A 22,501-nucleotide genomic window follows, 5' to 3' on the forward strand; every position below is an offset into this window, starting at 1 on the left:
GAACAGTGAACGACCAAGCCCTTCATCTTTAACGCGCCTCAACTATACGGTAGACTTGACAGTAGGTTAGTAAATGCTCACAAGCAATAACAAATCCAAGCCCTTCATCTTTAACGCGCCTCAATTTTGTCAATAGATCCTACGGCTCACAATGTATCATCCATTTATAACGTTTGTAGCAGACAATAAATAATCATTTACCTTCTCTGCACTCCCTCCCGCCAAAATCTAGCCCACAATTCTAAATTCTTTTTGCGATCCAAAAACAAACAACACATTTAAAGAAATATGATTTACCAACACAAAAGTTGTTTTTATAAAAAAGTAAAATATGTGTACATATTTTACTAAAAATGTTGAATCATGAATGAAATAATAATTCCAAGTGGAAAGAGAAATATCTTTTACATAAAATGTAACTTTTTTTTATCAAATTTTCAAAGTTAAAAATCATTATTATTATTTTTTTCTTTTTGATGATTGATGTTCTACAATATTTCAAAAACTTCCTTCATGACTTCATTGACTGCTTTGTTTTTCTTTTTAATCATGACTTTGTTACATGTATTTTCAGTAAGATACAACTTTATGGTGATGAATTGATGTTCTTTATAACAAATAATGAATATAGTCAACCAAGTTAAAGTTTAAAGTTTTTGTATTATAAAATGATTTAAAAAAAAAACTCATTTGTTCAAAATACTGTGTTGAAAAACGAATAGGATAAATTACTCAGATCGGTCAAATCAAAGTCCAAACCTTCATAGATCGTCGATTCCACGCTTTAAGACACAAGAAGTCGTCACTAGAATGACAATAACATGAGCAAGACAACAGCACAAGTGTAGACCATGTTGGCACATAAATGTCAATATACATCTCAATGCTTACATTTGGCGACAATGTTGGAATTATTGGATGATCAAGGATGAATCTAGTCATCACGGGTTGCATCATCTGTGTGCGTACTTATTCTTTCTTTGAACAACTAGGATGTGTGTCTTATTTTACGAGTTTAAAGTAGAGAGAATTAAATGAAGATTTTTATTTTGTCGTTAATTTGTATATAAGTTTGTTTTTGTATTGAGTATATATTCTTATTAGGGGTGTGCGTGGTGGGGTTCGGTGTGGGTTTTGACTAAAAACGAACCGAAAAAACAAAATTCGGTTTTATGATTTTTTAAAACCGTTCGGTTTCGGTTTTTCGGTTTTCGGTTTCTGATTTTTGGGTTCGCTTCGGTTTTGGATGCGGTTTTTCAAGTCGAGGCAAAAATTTTTGGGCCAAAAAATACTTGACCAATATATTGAAATTGGGTATGATATTATTTTTTTCTTTAAACTAATGATTAATAGAATATCTTGGCCTCAAATATCAAAAACTAATGAAAGACATATTTAAAATCAAAATTCAAACCAAAAGTACGAATATTATTAGTTGTTAACCATATGTAAAAACCAAGTATTTTGTTTTAATGGTTACGGTTAAGATATTATGGTTATTTTATTTTTTTGGTTATTTCAGTTTGGTTCGGTTTTTCGGTTCTCAACAAAATATAAAACCGAACCAAAACCAATAATTCGGTTTTTGCTAAAGTTCAAAACCGATTGGTTTTTTTCGGTTCGATTATTTTGGTTTTTCTGATTCCGGTTCGGTTTTTTTTGTTTTTGTGCACACCTATAATTCTTATGATTATATAACTTTCTGTATCCTTCAGTGTTCAACTTTAATTGTAATACCTTTTATGAACTTTCTATATCTATTGAACTGTAAATTTGATAATGACATAGTTCTAATTTGTAAACCGATTCGATCTAGCTTTTGATTTTTAACTATAAAAATAAGATTCTGTCGTCCAGTAGAGAAAGTAAAAAATAGAATTTAAGTCAAAACAAATTCGGAAAACTGTTAACATCATTGATTATATCACCAAGTATATGGTTCATAATAGATTTGAAGACAAAAAGAATTCTCTCTATTCAAATGTGTTTTGAATTATCTTCTGAACTGAATAATTCTCTTTAAAATTTATCGTAAAAAAGTCTCTTTGTATTATGTACTATCTAGAACTGTAATAATAAAACAACTAATTATTTAACATTTATTAAGGCTGAGGGTAGTGGGGTGAGCGCAGGGCGCGGCCGCCTACGTGGCTTGCGAACACCGCTACACCCCTCAGGTGGTTGGGGGCGCGGTGGTCAGCCGTGGCTGGGACCGCGGGGCGCAAAAGAGAGAGAGAGAGAGGAGTGTATGTTTTGAGAGAGAGAGAGAGGAGTGTGTGGTGGTGGTGGTGGTCCGGTGGTCGGTGGTGGTGGTCCGGTGAAGAAGAAGCCGTGATATGTGAAGAAGAATATTAATATTAATATTAAAATTAATATTTAAAATAAATAAATAAATAAATAACCGTGATCTGTGAAGAAGAATATTAATATTAATATTAAAATTAATATTTAAAATAAATAAATAAATAAATAACCGGATTAAGCCTCTGATCACCTAGACCACTACACCCTCTGGGGCTTGGTTGAGGGGCTTGATCCATGGCCATGCCATCACCTATGTGTCAGATTTTGCTTGGCTCACATGGGGCTCAACCAAGCCCCATTACCCTTAGTCTAAACTCTAAATATTTACACAGCTAACTGATAAATTGACTACTAATATTTCCTTTTGATAAAAAACATTCTCTAAAAATAATAGTAATACCTCTTAAAATTGATTGATGATAAGAATTAAATCGTGGTGATAAATCTTGTTGCATCATGGATCCTAGCATAACGGTCTATTAACACTTTAAATGATTATCGACAATTTATGTGAGAATTTGAAATTGCATAATGACGATTAGATCACTTTGCACTTATGGTTTGTTTTTGAACCTGGGAATGGGAGTTTGTTAATTATCATCTCGCTCCCGTTTGACCTTCACTTTTGTTTTGTTTCTCGTGGTTAGTTTTCGTATCTCTTTTCTCATCTCAAACTTGCCTTCGGGCATCGCTTTCATTTGTCAGTTTATAATTTTGTCTCGTCCTATCTAGTTTCTTACTAGCCAGGTTCATTTTAATTAACCTTATGCAGTTCCAAAACAAAATAACCACGTATACGTACACCTTTTCTGTATATATAACTTGTAGCCTTGTACCGTGAAACAAAATACTACATAATATATCTACCATAAAAGATTACAAAACATGTCACATACAATAATAATATAATAATCTAGCTAGTGACAAATTACCATTTCTTAAAAATTTAACAATAATCACGTTAACCATAAGAAAGAATACATCAAATCAAACACACTAACAAATAACATTCCTTCATAAACTAATTAACTAACTCATAAGTCATAACAATCTAGTACACAACAAGCCCATCTCAAACCGAGTCAAGAACAACCCGAATACGGGTCCGTTTTCGGCGAGCAAAGCGGGAACAACGCCAACAACTCGGGTTCGGACGCTCGAGGCATCCGCGGACTCGGATGCAAATAAAACCCCTTTTCCGCAATCGCCCTCTCCTCTTCCTCCACGGGCGTCCGTGGACTACACCCTCGTCCGTACACGTCCAAAGTCGACACAGGCGATGACATCATCATTTCACTCCGTTGTCTGGCCGGCGGCAACATGATCCGGACACACCCGGAAGTTTGTCGGCGTTCGTGGAGCTTGAAGTCGGACCGTTGGTGACCCGTGAGGCGTTGGACGACGGCCCGGAAGTTTGATGGGTCGGCTTGGACGAAGGTGGTGGTCGGAGGTGAGTTGGTGTCGGAGGCCATGATGAGAATGTATGTATGTATGTATGTATGGAATGAATTAAGGTGGTGGGCTTTGGTTTCATATAATGAGAAGAGGCGGGGCCTGGTTGAGTTATGATATTGAAGTGGTGTGATAAGTTGTTAATGTGATGATATATAGAGGGAAAATTCAAATATGAAACATTATTTATTGTTGTTGTGGTGGTGTAGTTATTGAGTGTATCGTGTTTTATGTGACAAGGTTTTGAATTTCGAATTGGTATTTATGTTTCTGAAAATGTAAAGTGTTGTAGCTTTGTGTAGTAAGTGTTGCTTCTCTCATGCAAGGAATAGCTAAATGGCTAGTTTGCAAATGAAATGCGCCTAATCCGGAGTATTACCATTCACATGAGTAGTTGATCCAGACATTACTAGCTAAACACGAGCAATCACTAGACTTTTAATAAGAAAGACGTCACATCTTATTACGAAAGGCTTTCATGTGACTCATATCTAACCAACCTCCTAGACATTACGATTTATATCTATATATCTATCTATTTTAAAATGATTAAACTTTCTACGTGGTTCACACGTTTATAAAGTAAATGAATGCTGTCATTGTTAATATTCAGATACGATTAAAATGATCGATGCTCAAGGTACAATCACGTAACTGGTGAATATTGTTTAGTTAACTACCATTAAAGAGATAGTTTCCAATATTCATATACCATTGTTGCACCTCTCTCCATCCTGCTCCTTCTTTGTGTCCATCCAATTTGAGGCAAGTATCCCCTTAAGGCGTTAATCCAATATTATCTTTTTATAAAACGTTTATTTATAATCATGTTAAGTTTTTTGTATCTTCAAATTAGACTTTTATTAAACATCTTAAAAATTACAAATAAATAATAAATATAGACTCATAACAAAACTATTGCTAGAGTTTGAGATAATAGAATCATTACAAACTTGAAAGTTAAGTTCTTTTATTAAATTTAAAGTGTATAATCTAAAGTAAACACCAAAATTGTATATCCTGTGTTTTTCTACAATATTCAGTACGTGTGATTTATACATTTTGTCAAATATAGTTTGCAGTGAATTAAAAGTTAAAAGAATTAGGTAAAAGTCTGGGAACCGAAGGCAGTGTAAGAAAAGGTCCAGTCAAGTCATATCAGAACCGATGAGGTCGGGGTCAAGTCATGTCAGTCGGTGTGGCTGGCTGATCTGGATACTGGACCCTGGACCCTGTTTGCTACATGCCAATTTTGCCAACATTTGTCCTTGTGTTTGCCAACATATTATCCAAATGTACCAAAGCCCTCTTTGCCAACTATACCCGATCGTTGGGTAGTATCCAATGGTTAATACAACCATAGTGTGTGTGGGCTAGTTACGTGTAGTAGTCTGTGACTCTGTTCTTTGTCGTAGAAACAATATTAGTTTTAGGGTGTGTTTGGGATTCCTTATTTTCTTCTCCTTATAACTTACAGTGATAGAATAAGTCATTTTTATGTTAAAATAGTGCTTGGATATACATAAGTTCTTTTTCATATCTCTTTATTCACAAGGCTAAAATATAAGTTTTTAATAAGTTAGACTTTTCTAACTTATCTTCTTATCAAGATCAGAATTCTCATTACACCCTCATTCCATCAATAAATTAATCCAAACACTTTTTTGGAAACTCCTTATTGAAAAACCATAAGACCTTTTTACCTTAACACAATAAGACATTTTTAGATTAAATAAGGAATCTCAAACACACCCTTAAGTTAATGTGGCAATATAAGCATGCTTAGGTTAAAATAATTTTTAACTGAGTTGATTAGTATGGGGTTAATCTCCTTTACGACATAAAAAGAACTTTAAAATTGGGCCACTTTTCGTGTAATTTATTTTTTGTTTAGGATCCTAACACATGAAATTATAATTACACATGTTTATGTGCAATTTCTAAAACACATACAATTGTACATGTTAGAGCCGACGTGGCATACCATGTAAGCATTGAGTTTGGAGAGTGCCACGTTGGTACACACCTGCACACCACGCCTCGTGGCCCATGTGGGTGAGTGGTGTGTGAGCAGCCTACTCTAGCCTCCTCTTGAGTGTGGCAATGAACGTTTTATTTTAAACTAACAACACTCACACCATACTCTCTTAAAGTGAGTGTGAGAGGGATACATTTCTTGTACATGTGACACATGGTCGTGTTTTGAGAATCAATAAGAATTTGCGGGATAAGACGAGTAAAAATACAGGCATTTAAGTTTAAACTTTTTTATTTGGGTATAAGCTTTTAAATGGGCTTAAATGTGCAAATTTAATTTTTACTTTTAGAAACGGGCTTAAAGTTTGAATGTGATTAGTGGTAGAACCAGAAACTTTTAACCGGAGAATCATACAATATATGTGTGTGCGCGCTTGTTTGTGAATCAATTATAATAACTAGAATTTAGCACTCACAAATGCGGCGTAATCGTTAAACCGCACCAAAAATTGAGGGCCTGTAATTGTATTTGTAAATTAGATAGTATTTGTAAATTAGATAAACCACATAAACCATCCATTTAGTTATTTCTAATCAATAAGCAAAACACAAATATATACATTGTATGCATTGTGGTGAAGTAATATACCAACTTCGTCCCATTCAAAGTGTCATGGTTTGAAATGTTGATCAGTTCTTCATGTAAGTAATATAAAACATGATAAATATTAAACCTATGAACTTGTTACAGCATAGAGAATAGTAATCGCAGCAGAGTATGAGATAGTCGATATGTTTGTCATATTGGTCGAGTTCCCCTTTAGGATGTATAGTTAAGGATGGTGTTAGGGTTCTTGAGAGGAACCCGGTTTTATGAGAGAGGAGGCACACAAAATTGTTATGTGTGTGTGATTAGGTTATGATGTTAATATTTATCTCTCTATATATACACCCAATGGGAAACCCTTTATTAGTTAATTATAGGTAATGTGACCCATCAACAATTACCAAACTAATATATGATAAGGTATATTTAATATTTTGATCTATTATAATATAAATGATTATAATGGCCATATATAAATATATATTATTATATATTATTCTTACATTCTCCCACTTGGCCGAGTAATCATTTTTATAAGTATTAGATAAGCCTGATCACGAGTTAACACTCATTTTAGCTTTAAACTTAAACTGGAGCAGAGAAATACAATCATTGAATTGAACATCAGCTCAAGACCCCCATTAATCATACTGCAGTCCTTATTTAAAACCTAAGTAGTTATGATCAAAATTTTCAAGTATGCCCTTCAAACGTTTGATTTGTATAATAATTTGTCTATATGTCATTATGCATGCAGAACATATTAAGAGACGTACAAATCAAAACTGATGAGGAAATTTAATAGTTAATCATTCATAGTATGATATGCAGTTGCGCATAGTCATCAATAACCCGTCATTATTATAAGCGCTTTCATAATATTTATGGGTGAGACTTTTAGTTATCGGATCCTTAAGCATATCATGAATGAATTCGATATGAAAATTTATATTCCTCAATTCGTTCATAAACGAATAATTAATTCCATATCAAAATTTAATGCAGCACCTCTCAAACTGTTACTGTTTGAGAAAACATGGTAGCTGACTTTATCACAATAAGTCTTCAATATACAATTTATATGGAGTTAATAAACTTATGAGTCCACTGATAAATTTTCAACAACATTTATTGACAACAATGTTGTAATTAATCAACATATTATGTCGTTATGACTTAGGTTGTTGTTATCAATTCATTATGACTCATCCATGAGATAGATTTGTCTACTGACATAAGAATATATCCCAAAAATTACATTTTCTTATCTTTGAATATGACAAAGTTTAGAGTAATCTACCGGTTTGAATTCTCACTTCTTCTTTTAAAATTAAGTCTTTCGTTTCTTTTAAAGATATCTTAGTACTCTTTTAGATGCTTCACATTAATCTAGACATATCTAGTGTGTTGCAATTTTGAGAAATATCTTAACGAGTATAGACTTGAACTTATATAAGGTTTCTCCTTAATGAAGCATAAGGAAATAATCTATGTGTACATATTATCCTCTAAAGTAGAGAAATATTGTTTGTTACATGTGTAAGGAATATCTCTGAGATCTATAATATCAAAGTATGCGTGAATAATGCTTTGACTTATGTAACATATACTTGTCAGAAGAATGTCATCTATATAAGGGCAAGTTTGTTTTTAGTTGCTCCCACTCATCTTGAGGTATGTACATTAATCCACTTGTTTTTGATGAAAATAATTGTATATATATTTCATCATATTTTGATGTTTGCATTAACCCATATATGGATTTTATTGACTTATAGACTAAAAGTTCTTTGACCTTCAGTTTATAACTTTTAGGCTGTTTTATAAACAAATAAGTATGTAAGCCAATTGTTAGGGAAAATTGTTTTAATGTTCATCTGATGTAGCTCTTAACTATTATAAGCTACTAGAACAATAATGATAATTAAAGAAATCTTTTGTAATATAGGTAAGAAGATTCTTTGATAACTTATTCCCTCTTGTATATAACCTTTAACAATCAATCATTCTTCTTTATGTCTTAACGTTCGTGTTAGGATTTAGTTTAGTTATTAACACCTTTAGGTGATTCAACCAAATCTCAAAACGTTATTCTGACTTATGAAGTGTAGTTTAATTTGCTAATAATAGCTTATTCCGTTCAGAAGATTGATTGATGCTAATGATTTAATTAGAAGGAGTATGATCATTATACTTTCCAACATCCATTTTAACTTTAGTTAGGGAGGTTACATAATCATCAGTGTTAGTAGGTCTTAAAACCTAGATGGCATCCTGAGTTGATTATTGGGTAATTTTAAAAGTCTCAGTTTTATGGATTAGCTCTTAGTTAGGTTTCTATCATTTTCAGGATTCTAAGTGTGTAAGATTTGGCGCACTATGGTGTACAAGAGGTGTAATTGGAGTAAAATTTAATACCTCTCTTCCCCCCGCCTCTTGTACTTCTAACAAGTCATTATAAAGACTTTTACTGCTCCCACGGACTTTATAAACCTTTAGGAAATTAGCATACTTAGGGTCAGTATTTAAAGACCAATAGATTCTAACAGATAAACAAGTTAATAATATAAGTTGTTGCAGTTTCTCTTGGTGAGGATTAATTTAGTAAGAAATCTGAATTTGTCCACGTTTAAGCAACAATGAAACTTTTGTAAGAGTAGTAGTAAATTCTAAAGAGATATGTTTTGATGGAATAGTGTTATGATGGAGCAGTGTCTTGTACAATAGGTGTATTTGAGATAATATCAAGTGTTCACTCCCCCACCTCTTGCAAATCTTGTAAGTTATGATTGAGACACTTAAGGCTCTCACTGATCTTTAATATCTCTGGGAAAAATACAAGAGAAGTTTCAATGATGTACATGACGTGGGAATCTGTCATATATATGTTAGACTTGATTTGATTCCATTAACATCCAGATGTCATAATAAACTTAAAGGAGAAGAAGTCGTATTAAGTATATATGAATGGATCTCTTTAAGACCGCGGACTATAGAATACTGATTAGATACAAGTAAATAGCATTTTAAATGATAAAAGAATTATGTCTGAATATTCCGTTTGAATAAGTTTCACGAATGTCAGTGAAATATAACTTATGGTGGACCAATACTTATTCCTTAAGCCAAATAATGTTTAGGGCATTTAACACATGATTTAAAATCACTAAGAATGAGATTATATGAAAAATCACCCTCATCAACCATGTCATGATTTCTCATGAAATTTGGTTTTAATAGATGAATATTATAGGTCTCATTTGTCTTTCGTTAAATTTTTATTTTAATTATAACAAAAGTTGTGAAAGTATACATTATCATCTAGTTCTATTTTATAAATGTTTTAATCCAGATATTGATAACAAATAATATAAGAGTTTAAAGTGAGATTGACTTTATGTTGGCTATGCAAACTTTATAACTGTCATAATGTAGCTTAAGTTTTGATACTAAATTCTGATTAATATCCAGAATATTGAAGGTATCATAAAGCGTAATTAAAAGACAATTTATCATGGTTCTAATAACCTTAACATGTAAATTTGTCACTAACACTCATGTTAGTTATTTATTGATTTCGGGTAAACATATAGAACTAGACACAACCAATCACGTGTTAATGGGAATATTAGGATTAGCAGACTAAAATATCATCAATATACAACTATCAATTTAGCCAGTTGTTCTTTTGAATTATGAATAATCTTGTTGCTTATGCCTAATCTAATGACATATATTTGCAATGAGACTTCTCCTTAGAGAACTTATAGCTGAAAGTAATACTTGTGTTTTGTCTATAAACCTAAGAATTATCCTCTTTTAGGTTTTAGTGGTAGTGAGTTGAATAACATTTTATTTTCTAGGACTAGACATTTCTTTTCTTGTACATATGTTGCTGATCAACACACTCATTTTTCTTTGGTACTTCTGAGTATTATAGTTGATTTTTAAGGCACCAAATTATACTATTGAAAATTTTAGTATGTAATGTACTATAAAATTGTACTTATTTTCATGTGTGAACCCTTAATTTTATGGGTCATGGAATTGTACATTATGATGTATTCAGGGATACCATTTAACCTTATAGTTAGAATTTAGAAGGAATGCATGCATCTTATGAGTTATTTTGATTAGTCTTAGGAAAAACTAAATCAAAAATAACTCTAGTGATAACATTTATTTAAATAAGGTTTTGATTATCATTATCATAGGAGACATTATGATTGACTCATCCCATTTGTTATGCTCTAGTTTTCAATAGAATGATTGTTATTAGAAAGAGCAGTAGGATAGTCATATCATGTCTTAAAGGATATTAAAACTGAGAAGAGCTAAATTTTATTGAAACTCTTTATGATGTAAAACTTATATTATGTTTTAATATTAGAGTGGATGATTTGAATTAGATAGTTATTTATAGAAGAAAATTGTAGTGAGTAATGCTATGGGATATTAAAGTAAGATAGATTAAAGTTTAATGATCATTAGATTAATGAAGGATCATTAATTGAGGATCATTATATTTTATTGAAGATGTGATATGTCTATTATTAATATCAAACTAATAGACAATAATTAAAAGTTCTACTTAAACAAACAATAAATCACCTTTGGGCAGAATTAAAATTTATTTAAGTATGTGTGAAAAACAATTGTAACACATCACCTATTGGCACAAGTGAGACAATTATTTTAATTATGCACGGGCTAGTTTTGCTAGATTAAAATGTAACACATCACCTTTGGGCAGAAGTGAGACATTTTGATCATGTTAGGCAAAACTAACAAAAGCTTTAATTAGACTTGAAAGATAGGGTAGATGTAACAAATCACCTTTGGGCAGAAGTGATACATCAAAAAATTCATTCAAGTTAAGCCTTTTTATGTTTTGTAAATTGTTTATAACATTTAAGTGTTTACAAAACATTTAATTAGTTAATAGCAAGAGTATGTTTAAGGGTAAGGATTTTTAAGTTTCCGGTAAAACCTTAGTTCTCGAGAATTTTAGGTTCCCGTGAATCGTCAATTTCCGGCTTTTAGCTGGTTTTCCGTATTTGGGTGTTTACATGATTTTATGGAGTTTTCGGGAAAATGTTGATTCCGGTATTAGTGAGTTTTCGACTTTATGGGTTATAACCAAAGCCCATAAACTCTTAGAACCCATAATCTATTTTAAGCCCATAATACATGATTTTTTTTAAATAACCCATAAATTGGTTAATCCTTTAACCCATGATCTTTATTAACTAAATAAATAATGATAAGATTTGGTTCAAATCTTTTTAGTGATTAACAATTATATCTGTTTCCTATTTAAGGGGATTCAAATCTTTTAAGAAAATATTAAAACTACTAAGTTATCCAAGATTTGAAAAAATATTTCCCTAAATAATCATTAACAAATTTTAATCTAGATTTTAAACCAACATATGTATAATTTTCGATGATTATGATGAACACGAAGAACATCACCGAAAATTTTAACAATTAAGCATACAAAAAAAACTTGGAATCGAAATCTTTAAACATAATTTTAACAGATTTCGAAAATATTAGGGTTTATTAAATATGAATTTTAGCGATTTCAAACAGTTTCATATATTGTTTTCTTAATAGAACATGAAAAAGAAACCGAAAAAAATTAGGGTTTATCAAGTTTTAGTCCATGTCTTCTGATTCAATTCCATATTTAGGGAAAACATGAAGAACTCATTAATCAACATCGCTCTGATGCCACATGTTGATCAGTTCTTTATGTAAGTAATAGAAAACATAATAAATATTAAACCTATGAACCTGTTACAGCATGGAGAATAGTAATCGCAGCAGAGTATGAGATAGTCGACATGTTTATCATCTTGGTCGAGTTCCCCTTTAGGATGTAAAGTTAAGGATGGTGTTAGGGTTCTTGAGAGGAACCCGATTTTATGAGAGAGGAGGCACACAAAATTGTTATGTGTGTGTGATTAGGTTATGATGTTAATATTTATCTCTCTATATATACACCCAAGGGGAAACCCTTTATTAGTTAATTATAGGTAATATGGCCCATCAACAATTACCAAACTAATATATGATAAGGTATATTTAATATTTTGATCTATTATAATATAAATGATTATAATGATCATATATAAATATTTATTATTCTTACATGAAAAACACAAAATTTAAGGTAGATTGAATGATTATTTTTTTTTTGCTTACTAAATCACAATTATACCTTTGAAAATTGGGTTAATCAATAATGTTTATTAATGTTAGTTGTGTGTATTTAAGGGTAAACTTAAAAATTGACTAATAAATTTTGAAAGTGAACATTTATAATGAGGAAAACAAAAAAGAAACTATAAACACTATTAATGGAACGGAAGAAATATGTAATATTTATAACTAGGTAACAAAAGCTCGTCACGTTGCGGCAACACAACAACGCGAAGTCGATCGGCCGATATCCAAGATACTAGCACTAAATTGTAAACATAAATTTGCAAGTCCCAAAAAATTAACATAAAAAAATTATGGATTTTTACATACATTCCGTCTTTATGCCTCTCAATTATATATATCCGTGGTGTTAAACTTTTAATTACATATTTCCCTTTCTAATATCCAATTACATTTTACCCTTTTCAATTTACAATGCCTAAGTGAGAAAATAAGGCTTAAACGAATATAAGCATAAAAATAGTTTGTTTAATAAACGAGCATGAACTTCGCTAATTGAGCTTAAGTAGGCTCGCAAGCATAAACGACGGAAGTGGCGAATAATGGCGGGTGTTGCAAATGACCCTCGCAAGTCGCATCTTCGAAGACCTTCAAGGCGCAAATCCGGCGACTAGGGTTCGTACTTAGTGATTCTTCAAATCTCAAACGAACTGATTATGGCGGCGGCTAGGGTTCCACTTCCACACAGCGAAGAAAATGGATCCAGGCTGACAGCAGAAGCAACTACAAACCCAACCATAGACGAAGAAGAGTTTCCGTGATGAAGTGAAAATATAAGAAAGTTTCCGCAATGAAAAACAGCTACAAACCCAGACAGTAACAACAATATATATAAAAAGTTTTTAAAATTATTACGGGCCTTCCTGAGAGATCGGGCCTAAGACTGTCGTCCACCCCACCCCACCCCACACCACACCGCGCCCAAGGTCGGCCCTGTTTTATATAATTCTATTTTGTTTCTTGTTTCTTATGGGGTCTAGTTACCTATACAATATATAAGGCTTAGGGTGTATCTGTTTTTCATTCATTGTATTTGTCTTCAGTTAATAACCAAAAAGAGCCGGTTGGTTTGTAATCAAAGGTTGTGTGTTCTTGATATCTCCCAGTTTAACTGTTAAGCTATGTTGCTGCTGCTAGTCAGTTTAATGATTTGCTGCTAATTTTGGATGATAATGGCTTCTATAAAATCATCTTATTTCAGGTTTATCACCATATTTCTCGTAGCCAAAATTTCTTACATGAATTGGGAGACTAGTATGTAACATTCGTCAATTTCGGGTCTCGTTTGTATTCGTTTATCATGTAAACCGACCCATTTTGTAAACCAAAGCTTATGATATAATCAAAATGATGGATTTTATGTTACAATATTGTTTTACACTTGTTGGGTCTTGAAAACATTCTTTTTGGTCCTTAAAACTCTTTAAAAATGACTTAAACCAAACTTTAGGGACTATTATTGCCATTTACCAAAAACTTGTTTGACCATTTCAACCATCACATGCATCTTTACCCTATTTGTATGAACCATACTCTTACCATTATAAAAGCAAGGCTCTATACACCATTTTGGTTGTTCATCTTCTCCAAAATCCCTCTCAAATCCAAGTATTCATCTTCAACATTTTGTTATTTTGATTTCTTAAGGTCAACTAACTATAGTCTTTCATTTTAACTTGTTCATCTAATATTACTAACACTTGAATATGGTGGTACAACATATATATATAATACACACCCCTTGTTTCCTTTATTTGTTACTTCACCGACTCCGGTTAGTTAAGTTTCGAATGTCATAAGGTAAGGCTTCATGGAGGACTTCGTGTTCTTGATATATATACACACACACATAACTTATTATACATATCATTTATGCCTAACTTCTGCTCATTTTAGTTTGTTAGTCACATTTACAAATCTTGGGTATGTGGAATCCATCTATGAACTCATTGTGAGATAGAAACCGAACCAAACCGAACTTTTGTTAAAAAGACTTGTTGTTGACCTTTTTAGTTGTAGAACTTAAATATTTTCATTTGTACATTTTATACAAGATCTATGATATATGGGTATGTAGAATCCATCTATGAACTTGTTGTGAGATGGAAACCGAACCGATCCGATTTTACTCGCTTAAGACACACAAGTGTGTTTTTAGCTATCAAGGTTTGTATATTTCTTTAAAAATAGTTTACAAACTGATTTTAATCATCTTCTTAAGTACTTGGAAATGTTGGATCCAACTTGGTCTCATAACATAGTTGGACCGACAAAACCGAACACTCGCTTAACGTACGTTGGTAGTTCTAAAACAATAGATCTATATACTTGGTTAAGTGTTATTATGTTTTAATGAGTTATCTCATAATAATTAATATTTTGGAAAGTTGACTTTGGGTTTGACCATTTGTCAAGACCCGAACCGACAACCCGAACACTCGTTAAAAACCCGTTTTAGTATCTTTGTTCCAATGGAACTTGCATTTTAGCATTTTTCCCACCTTATTACTTAACATTGGTTAAGTAAATATTAAGGTTAGATACTTTAACCCGGTTTTGAGCAAACTCACATTTTTAAAGGGTTATTATTATAAATTTTTAAATAGTTACATTTTAAACCTTGAACTTTAAATTGTTTACTTTTTGCAACAATTATTTTATTTAAAGATCTTCAAAACAGCCTTCTAAATCCAAGACTATCTTTTATTTAGGCCTCGCCTCATACGTTAACTCGTCGTTCCGGCAAATCTACAAATAATCAATCTTTCAAGTTTATTACTTGAAGTGAGTAACTTCATACCCCGTTTTCTACCTTTAATTTTGGGGGGTGACATTTCATGTTATCTAAACTAAATGTTTTATACTTGTGTCTTAAACCACAAACGTTGTTGTATACTTTACTTGAATAATTGCTCGATTTGGTGTTCTATGCTTATTTGCCTATGTGTTTATCGCTTTTGGATGGTGGAACTATAAATCCTAGACCATTTGGCAACCCTTCATGGCAAGGTGTCGTTAACGTAATGCAATTACGATAACTATAAAATCCTAACTATTTGGCAAACCCTTATAGTTGGGTGTCACTAACTTGTTAGCGATAACTATTTATCCAAGTTTATAGCTATTATTTACGGTTTTGTATACTAGTTTTGTGGCTTTCATACTAAATATCTATTGTTCAAACTTATGAATTTCTCACCAACCTTTGTGTTGACCAACTTTATTTTATGAAATGTTACAGGTTTGCATCTAGGTTGATTATGGAGTTCGGTGAAGAAAACGTCACAAATACCGTTAGGATATTAGCAAAAATGAACAATATTTGATTTGCTATATTTTGTGATATTTTGTTGTATTTGACTTTTGAATATTTGGTTATGTGACATTTTCGATGTTGTGAAATGAAATGAGTTTGTTAAATATTGTCGTTTTAAATAGTGTCATGCGCTTATGGGCAATCGTTACACCCCGACATGTTCCGCCGCCTTTGGTCGGGGTGTGACATAATATATCTATATCTATATCTATACTATATATAAAGCATGAGTGAGAGACCTCTTAAATTTTAAGAGGTACCAAACTTGTTGCTTTAAGTACAAACCACAATGTATATAATTAAGATATTTTAAGGGCAATTTTGTCTTTTGACAATTTTGTCTTTAGCAAAAATAATGTACGGTTGATTTTAATTTATTTAATAATAATTACAAATTTGGTCCTTTCACTTTAATTACATTTTGTTAAATTATAGAATAGTTACATATATACCCCCATGACGTTTAAGCGTTTATAACTTTTTCACACGTTAATATTATTTAAAAAACATTATATCATAAAAACGAGTATTTTATTCTCTTTAATTTGAGTATGGTGTTGCTATATTTTTTTTCATTTTAAAAACTTAATGTGTTACGTGATGACCATTAAGAACCGGCAAAACGGGTCGGGCGGGTTCACCGTTCGGGTCATGGGTCTAAAAGGTTAAGGTCGGAATGGGTCGATACACAAAAGGTTAATTTGGTTTGACTCGGGACGGGTTCGGGTCGAAAGGGGTTAAATCAGTACTGATTTCGGGTTATAACATTGTCAGGCGGAACGGGTGGCTAGTCAAGACTCATTCAATGTAGTGTTACGTGTGCACCGACACCTGATTGCGCGCGTACAATCGTTTGACGTGCTTACTGACACCGTACACCAGTTAAGTTTCCAATGCCGCATTACGAGCATATTACCGTCGGGTTACGCGTATACTGTTGTGAAGTCACGCACTTACTGAAACGGTAACACGGTTATGCGCTCGATGTCATGTTTGCGTAGATACCCCGCTGCAACGTGCGGGCAGCATGCTAGTTATATAAAGCATGAGTAAGAGACCTCTTAATTTTTAATAAGTACAAAACTTATTGCTTTTAGTACAAACTATAATGCATAAGATTAAGACATTTTATAGGTAATTTAGTCCTTTGACAATCTTGTCTTTTAGCAAAAGCAAAATAATGTTACGGTTGATTTTTAAGTTATTCAAAATTAATTACAAGTATGGTCCTTTAACTTTAATCATATTTTGTTAATCTAAATAATAGTTACATATATACCTCTTATTTTAAATCAATTACCCCGAAGACGTTTAAACGTTTATAACTTTTTCATACGCTAATACTTTTTAAAAACATTATACCATAAAAACGAGTATTTTATTCTTTTTAATTTGAGTATGGTATTGCTATACTTTTTTCATTTTAAAAACTTAATGTGTTACTTGATTACCATTAAAGACCGGCAAACAAATCGGGCGAGTTCGGGTCATGGGTCTAAAATGTTAAGGTTGAAATGAGTCGATACAAAAAATTTTAATTTGGTTTAGGTCGGGACGGGTTTGGGTTGAAAGGGGTCAAGTCATAACGAATTTCGTGTTAGAACAATGTCAAACGAAACGGGTTGCTGGTCAAGACGAGTTCAATGTAGCGTTTCATGCGCACCGACACCTAATTACGCGCATACGTTTGTTGTGTGACATGCTTACTGACACTGGTTAAGATTCCAATGCCGCAACACGAACATATTATCTTTGATTTACGCGCGTACTATTGTGAAGTCACGCACATACAGAAACGGTAACACCGGTTACGCATTCGATGACATGTTTGTGTGCATACCTCGCCGCATCGCGCGAACACGCAGTTAGTATAACAAAATTATCAATATATCATCAGGGTAGGTGTAGAGGTGCACAAATCGGTTTTTTCATATACCCCGGGTTCAAGTATGATCGGGTATTGGAAAATCAAGTATTGCTAAAAACCGGGTCGGTCGGGTCCGGGTATTACCTCTAAAACCATACCCTATGCATCAGGTTCGATTCGGGTATAGAACCGGGTATTCTAAAATTGGGTATTTGAATACCCTATTTCTGGGTATTAAAAAACCGTATTTGTTGGTTTTTCGGGCTTTTTTCCGGGTATAGATTGGAGTTTTTAAAAAGTTGCACTTTTTAGGGGTATTTTTCGGGTATTTTTAAGGTATTCTTCGGGTATACATCGGGTATTTGAAATACCCGATTTCGGGTATTGGAAAACCCTATTCCGGGTATGAAACCGGCTGGGGTTTTCAGGTATTACCAGGTACAAATCGGGTCCGGTTCGGGTTCGGGTTCGGGTTTTAGTACCGAAATGCATACCCTATCCGTACCCTACGGGTAGGGTCGGGTACGGGTTCGGGTATTAAAAACCCGGGTATTAAGAAAACCGGTTCCGGGTTTATATTTCGTGTCCAGTTCCGAGTTTGGGTTTTTTTTTTTGCACCTCTAGGTAGGTGGGCCAAAATGTAAAAGAATATGAAGATAAGGCATTCGGCTAGTCAGGGCTCTTTTTCTTTAATTAAAGCCCAATGTTTTTTTAATTTCTATCAGCCCAAGTTAGTTTAATAAGGCTTATAGCCTCCTATGTAATGATTCGACGGACTTGAACCCCGCCTCTTTTTCTGGTCGATGGTTCTCCAATCTTCATGGTCAATTATAAATTTAATGGCGACGATTGCTTTTTTAATGGATTACAAGTAAATGTAATAAATGGTCGAATGCTTTAGTGAACCGTTCTATAGAATGTTAACGGACATAGACACTTATATATTTCATTCATTCATTTACATTGATTTATATTTGTTTTTGTCTATTTATTTATGTTGTTTTATTTATGTTAGTTAATTTCATTCGTTTACATTTGTTTGTTGATATTCATTAAATAATCATTCAATTTTGTTTGTTACTAAAATTGCTTTAAAACCTATCATTTTTGTCAATGTGTTTTAATCATTTTTTGTCAATGTGTTTTTGATGAGAGAGAGAGAGAGAGAGAGAGAGAGAGAGAGAGAGAGAGACAAATGCACGTACTTGTTTATTTCGATTGCCACTTGTTCATACAAGGTAACCAGAGTTCGATTATGAAACTCAGGAGGGCATTCGTTCGAATATTGTTGATCTATAATATGCTAAGAAAGAGAGGGGGCTTCCTGCGGTCAACCTCCAGTGTGAAAATCAATACGTGGAGGTTTTTCTGGTGATAAGTATTTAACAAGAGAGAAAGCGAGAACAGTAGTAAGTGTAGAATGGATGGAATGAATACCTTTGGAGTTTTGTTACTCCAAAAACGGTTTGTGGATGTTAACTTTAGAGAGGACAAAAGTGGGGCATTGTTTACAATGGGGGCTTCATTGTTTGTTAAGTTGAATGGAAGAAAGCATTTTTTGTGTATGGTAAAGATGGGCATGTTATTTTATAAAAGAGTCAAAATTAAGAAGGATTTGTAGCAAAAAATAGCATAAAAAAGTAATTAAAAATTAATATAAAAAATCAAAACTCAAACTCTAATAAAAAACGAAACTAAAAAAACACAAATATGTTTTCATCGTCTTCCTCGTTCTAAAAAAACAATGTTTATAAAAAAAAATCATTGTGTCTTTTTATTTATTATTGTGTTTATTTTCATCATTGATTGTGTCTTTTTTTCCTTGACACCGTATATTTTTTTTTCTTAATATTGTATTATATTTTGTTTGGCATTGTGTTATATTTTGCGATCTATTATTTCTTTTTATATATATCATTGTGGTTATTTTTTTAATTTTCTTGTATTTTGAGTTATGATTTTTTATTTTTTTAAGAGTTTTTTTATGACCATAAATTTTTCTCACACTTCTCATTGTTGTCACCCTTCGTATTAATGTGACCGTTTAAACCAAAACACAATCTAATCACATAACTTAACTCGTAATTTTATTCGAGAATCACAATTCTCATGGTCTCGTCAACAAATAAAACTTAACTCTTAATTTTATCATAGAATCATAATTCTCATGAGCTCTTCAATGAGTGTAAGTCAAACAAGACTTTCATGATTTCTATTTCCTTTTTCTTTTTTAATGACATTTCCACCGACAAAACTAGCAGGAAGTTAGATCATTCTCATCCAACCCCCTATTTTATGTGAGAGATGTTTTTATAATTTAGAGAGTGTTTTAGGATGTTGTGATTGAATGATTTTTATATATTAGAAAACGTTGTGATATTTCTGTATATTTGAAAAACTATTGTTCACCCCATATAATTTTTTTATATTTTTTGAAAGTGGTTGTGAATGGAGGAGATAGAAAAAATAATGATAAAGGTAATAAAAAGTATTAAATTGAAATGGAGTGAAAAAATGTAGTGAATTTTAATGTAATATTTATATAAAGATAGAGGTTTGATGAGAATGCTCTTAGATCGATACACCAAAAAGCCAAAGTCCAAACTATACCAACATCACCACCACCAAAAACCAATGAGACGAACCCCAAACAAATCATGGCGGATACGTGAACATCGAGTTTGGGGGCTGAGTCTAGGGCGGTGAGTGGTGATCATACTGTCTTCAGGTAAATTTCCTAATTCATCTTGAATGTCTATTAATCAATGTGTTAATCACTTAGGGTTTTAATCGATTTTTTACTCTTATCTTGATTCACGAATTGAATGATATGTTATTTGACTCATTTCAACAACAATGGCTTATTAATCTGTTATGCATTTTGACTTTTGGATGTCAAAGTCACAAAAATTGACATGGATTTTGTAAATGTTAGTGTAATTTATGCCATGATGTTAAACTTTTGTAAGAATCTTTTGCAATCTAGAAATTATAATATTAATTGGTAACAATTTTATATATGAATTATACTGTTGAAACAGTTTCATGCTAATAATTAGTTAATGTGGCATCTAAATTATTGTGATCAATGAAATTGATTTGGATAAAACGCTGCTATTTTTGTTTCTATTTAGCGTTTCTTAAATTGGTGTAATTAGGATGAAATTCGAAGGACCGTGTGTTTGACTGTGTTCGGGTGTTTATGACTGATCTATGGATAAATTACACACCATGGCCATTTTACCAGTTGGTAAGAAGCTTCTTTATATATTTTCTTGATACATTATACATTTTTTTATTTCTTTTTTTGCATTTTCTGTTGTTGCATGTTGATTATTGCAGCTCACCAAAAGTGATTATTGCAGTGGACTCTATTTATAGGTAACTACCTAACTTTGCTTACGTTAGTATATTATTTCGTTAGATTATTTTATATATAGTTAGCATATATACGATGTTACATTCTGAATGTATAGTACAGAGTGTTAGAAAATGAAAAGATGCACCCTGAACTTCATTGTCAACAGACATTCATAGTCTTCTATGTTTGTTGCTAATGAAGCTTTACTTAATATTTTAGATATTGACATAAGATATGCTTCACTGGAGCGGATTCATACACTATTACCATTGCTTTTTCATTTTCCTAAAACATAGTTAGATTTATGAAACACAATGTGTGAGCATTATGGTGCGCCTTATTGGTATAATGAACGTGTTGCGACCACTTCCACCATTGTAAAAATATGGACATATCACACACCATGGTTGACTTCACAAAACAAATGAACGAATGAGACATGTTCATGTTTGTTGGGTTTAAACAAATGAGCAGGAAAAAAAATTCATGTTCATTCATTTATTATATATTCTGACTAATTTGGTTTATATACGCAAAACAGGAGTCTGTTCCGGGGCTTTTATCAGATCATGCAGAGTTACCATTTTATAATGTCGTTGAATATTCTCACATATAAATTAAATGGCCATATGCAAGAACTGGTACTCAACGTTTGGAGTATTTAGAGTATATGAAAAGTAAAGGTACATTACATTTGATTGCAATTAACTTTTTTGGTTTTAATATGTTCAGATGATCGTATAGAGGAAATGATAGTGCATGGCGGTTGTGGTTAGGGTGTTTATGGGTTTATAGTCCTATTCCAAACCATGTTCTTCATTTAGTGCACTGTTATGGGAATTGCAAAGAAAAATAAGTCAATTGCGTTATTCACCTGAATCATTTTGGTTGCATAGAGAATCTATTGTCAGTAGAAATTTGGTTGAGTTTAGTAAAATGGAAACCACCCATGCTTTTGCATTAACTTATGCTTCACTTTTTGGGTGTTGATGCTTTGTTAATGGATACAAAGTTGATGATGGAGAACATGGATTTAACTTGAATTTAAAGGGAGATTGAATCTGATGTAAGACATCTTCACAAGGATGGAACTGGACATGCAAAAAGATTTCAAGAGATAAACAAAGATTACAATAAAGCCAACATGGGTATTTATAGTTAGGACAACAAGAAACAATTGAAAAGTTTGTTTACACTCCAGGTATGTTGATTCTCTTATATCTGGTTTTTAATATGGTTTTATGTAAATAACTATGAATTATTTATGGTGGTTTCACGTCCAGGAAAAAGGTTGTATTCGCCCGCATCACCAAGAGAGGATTCTCCACTTTACAATGGTGGGTCTAGGAACCGTAGTAAAAGTCTGGTCAAAGCAGACATGGTGGT

The 22,501-nt window shown here is 32.4% G+C and overlaps 1 pseudogene; it reads right to left on the reverse strand.

The window, feature by feature from the left end:
- Positions 1 to 3,188: 3,188 nt before the first annotated feature.
- On the reverse strand, positions 3,189 to 4,057 carry LOC143581182 (VQ motif-containing protein 11 pseudogene; annotated as a pseudogene).
- Positions 4,058 to 22,501: the final 18,444 nt, after the last annotated feature.

Source organism: Bidens hawaiensis, unplaced genomic scaffold, assembly GCF_021521415.1.
Source record: "Bidens hawaiensis isolate Kalapana, Puna unplaced genomic scaffold, B.hawaiensis_p1.1 tig00001511_1, whole genome shotgun sequence".
Lineage (NCBI taxonomy): Eukaryota > Viridiplantae > Streptophyta > Magnoliopsida > Asterales > Asteraceae > Bidens > Bidens hawaiensis.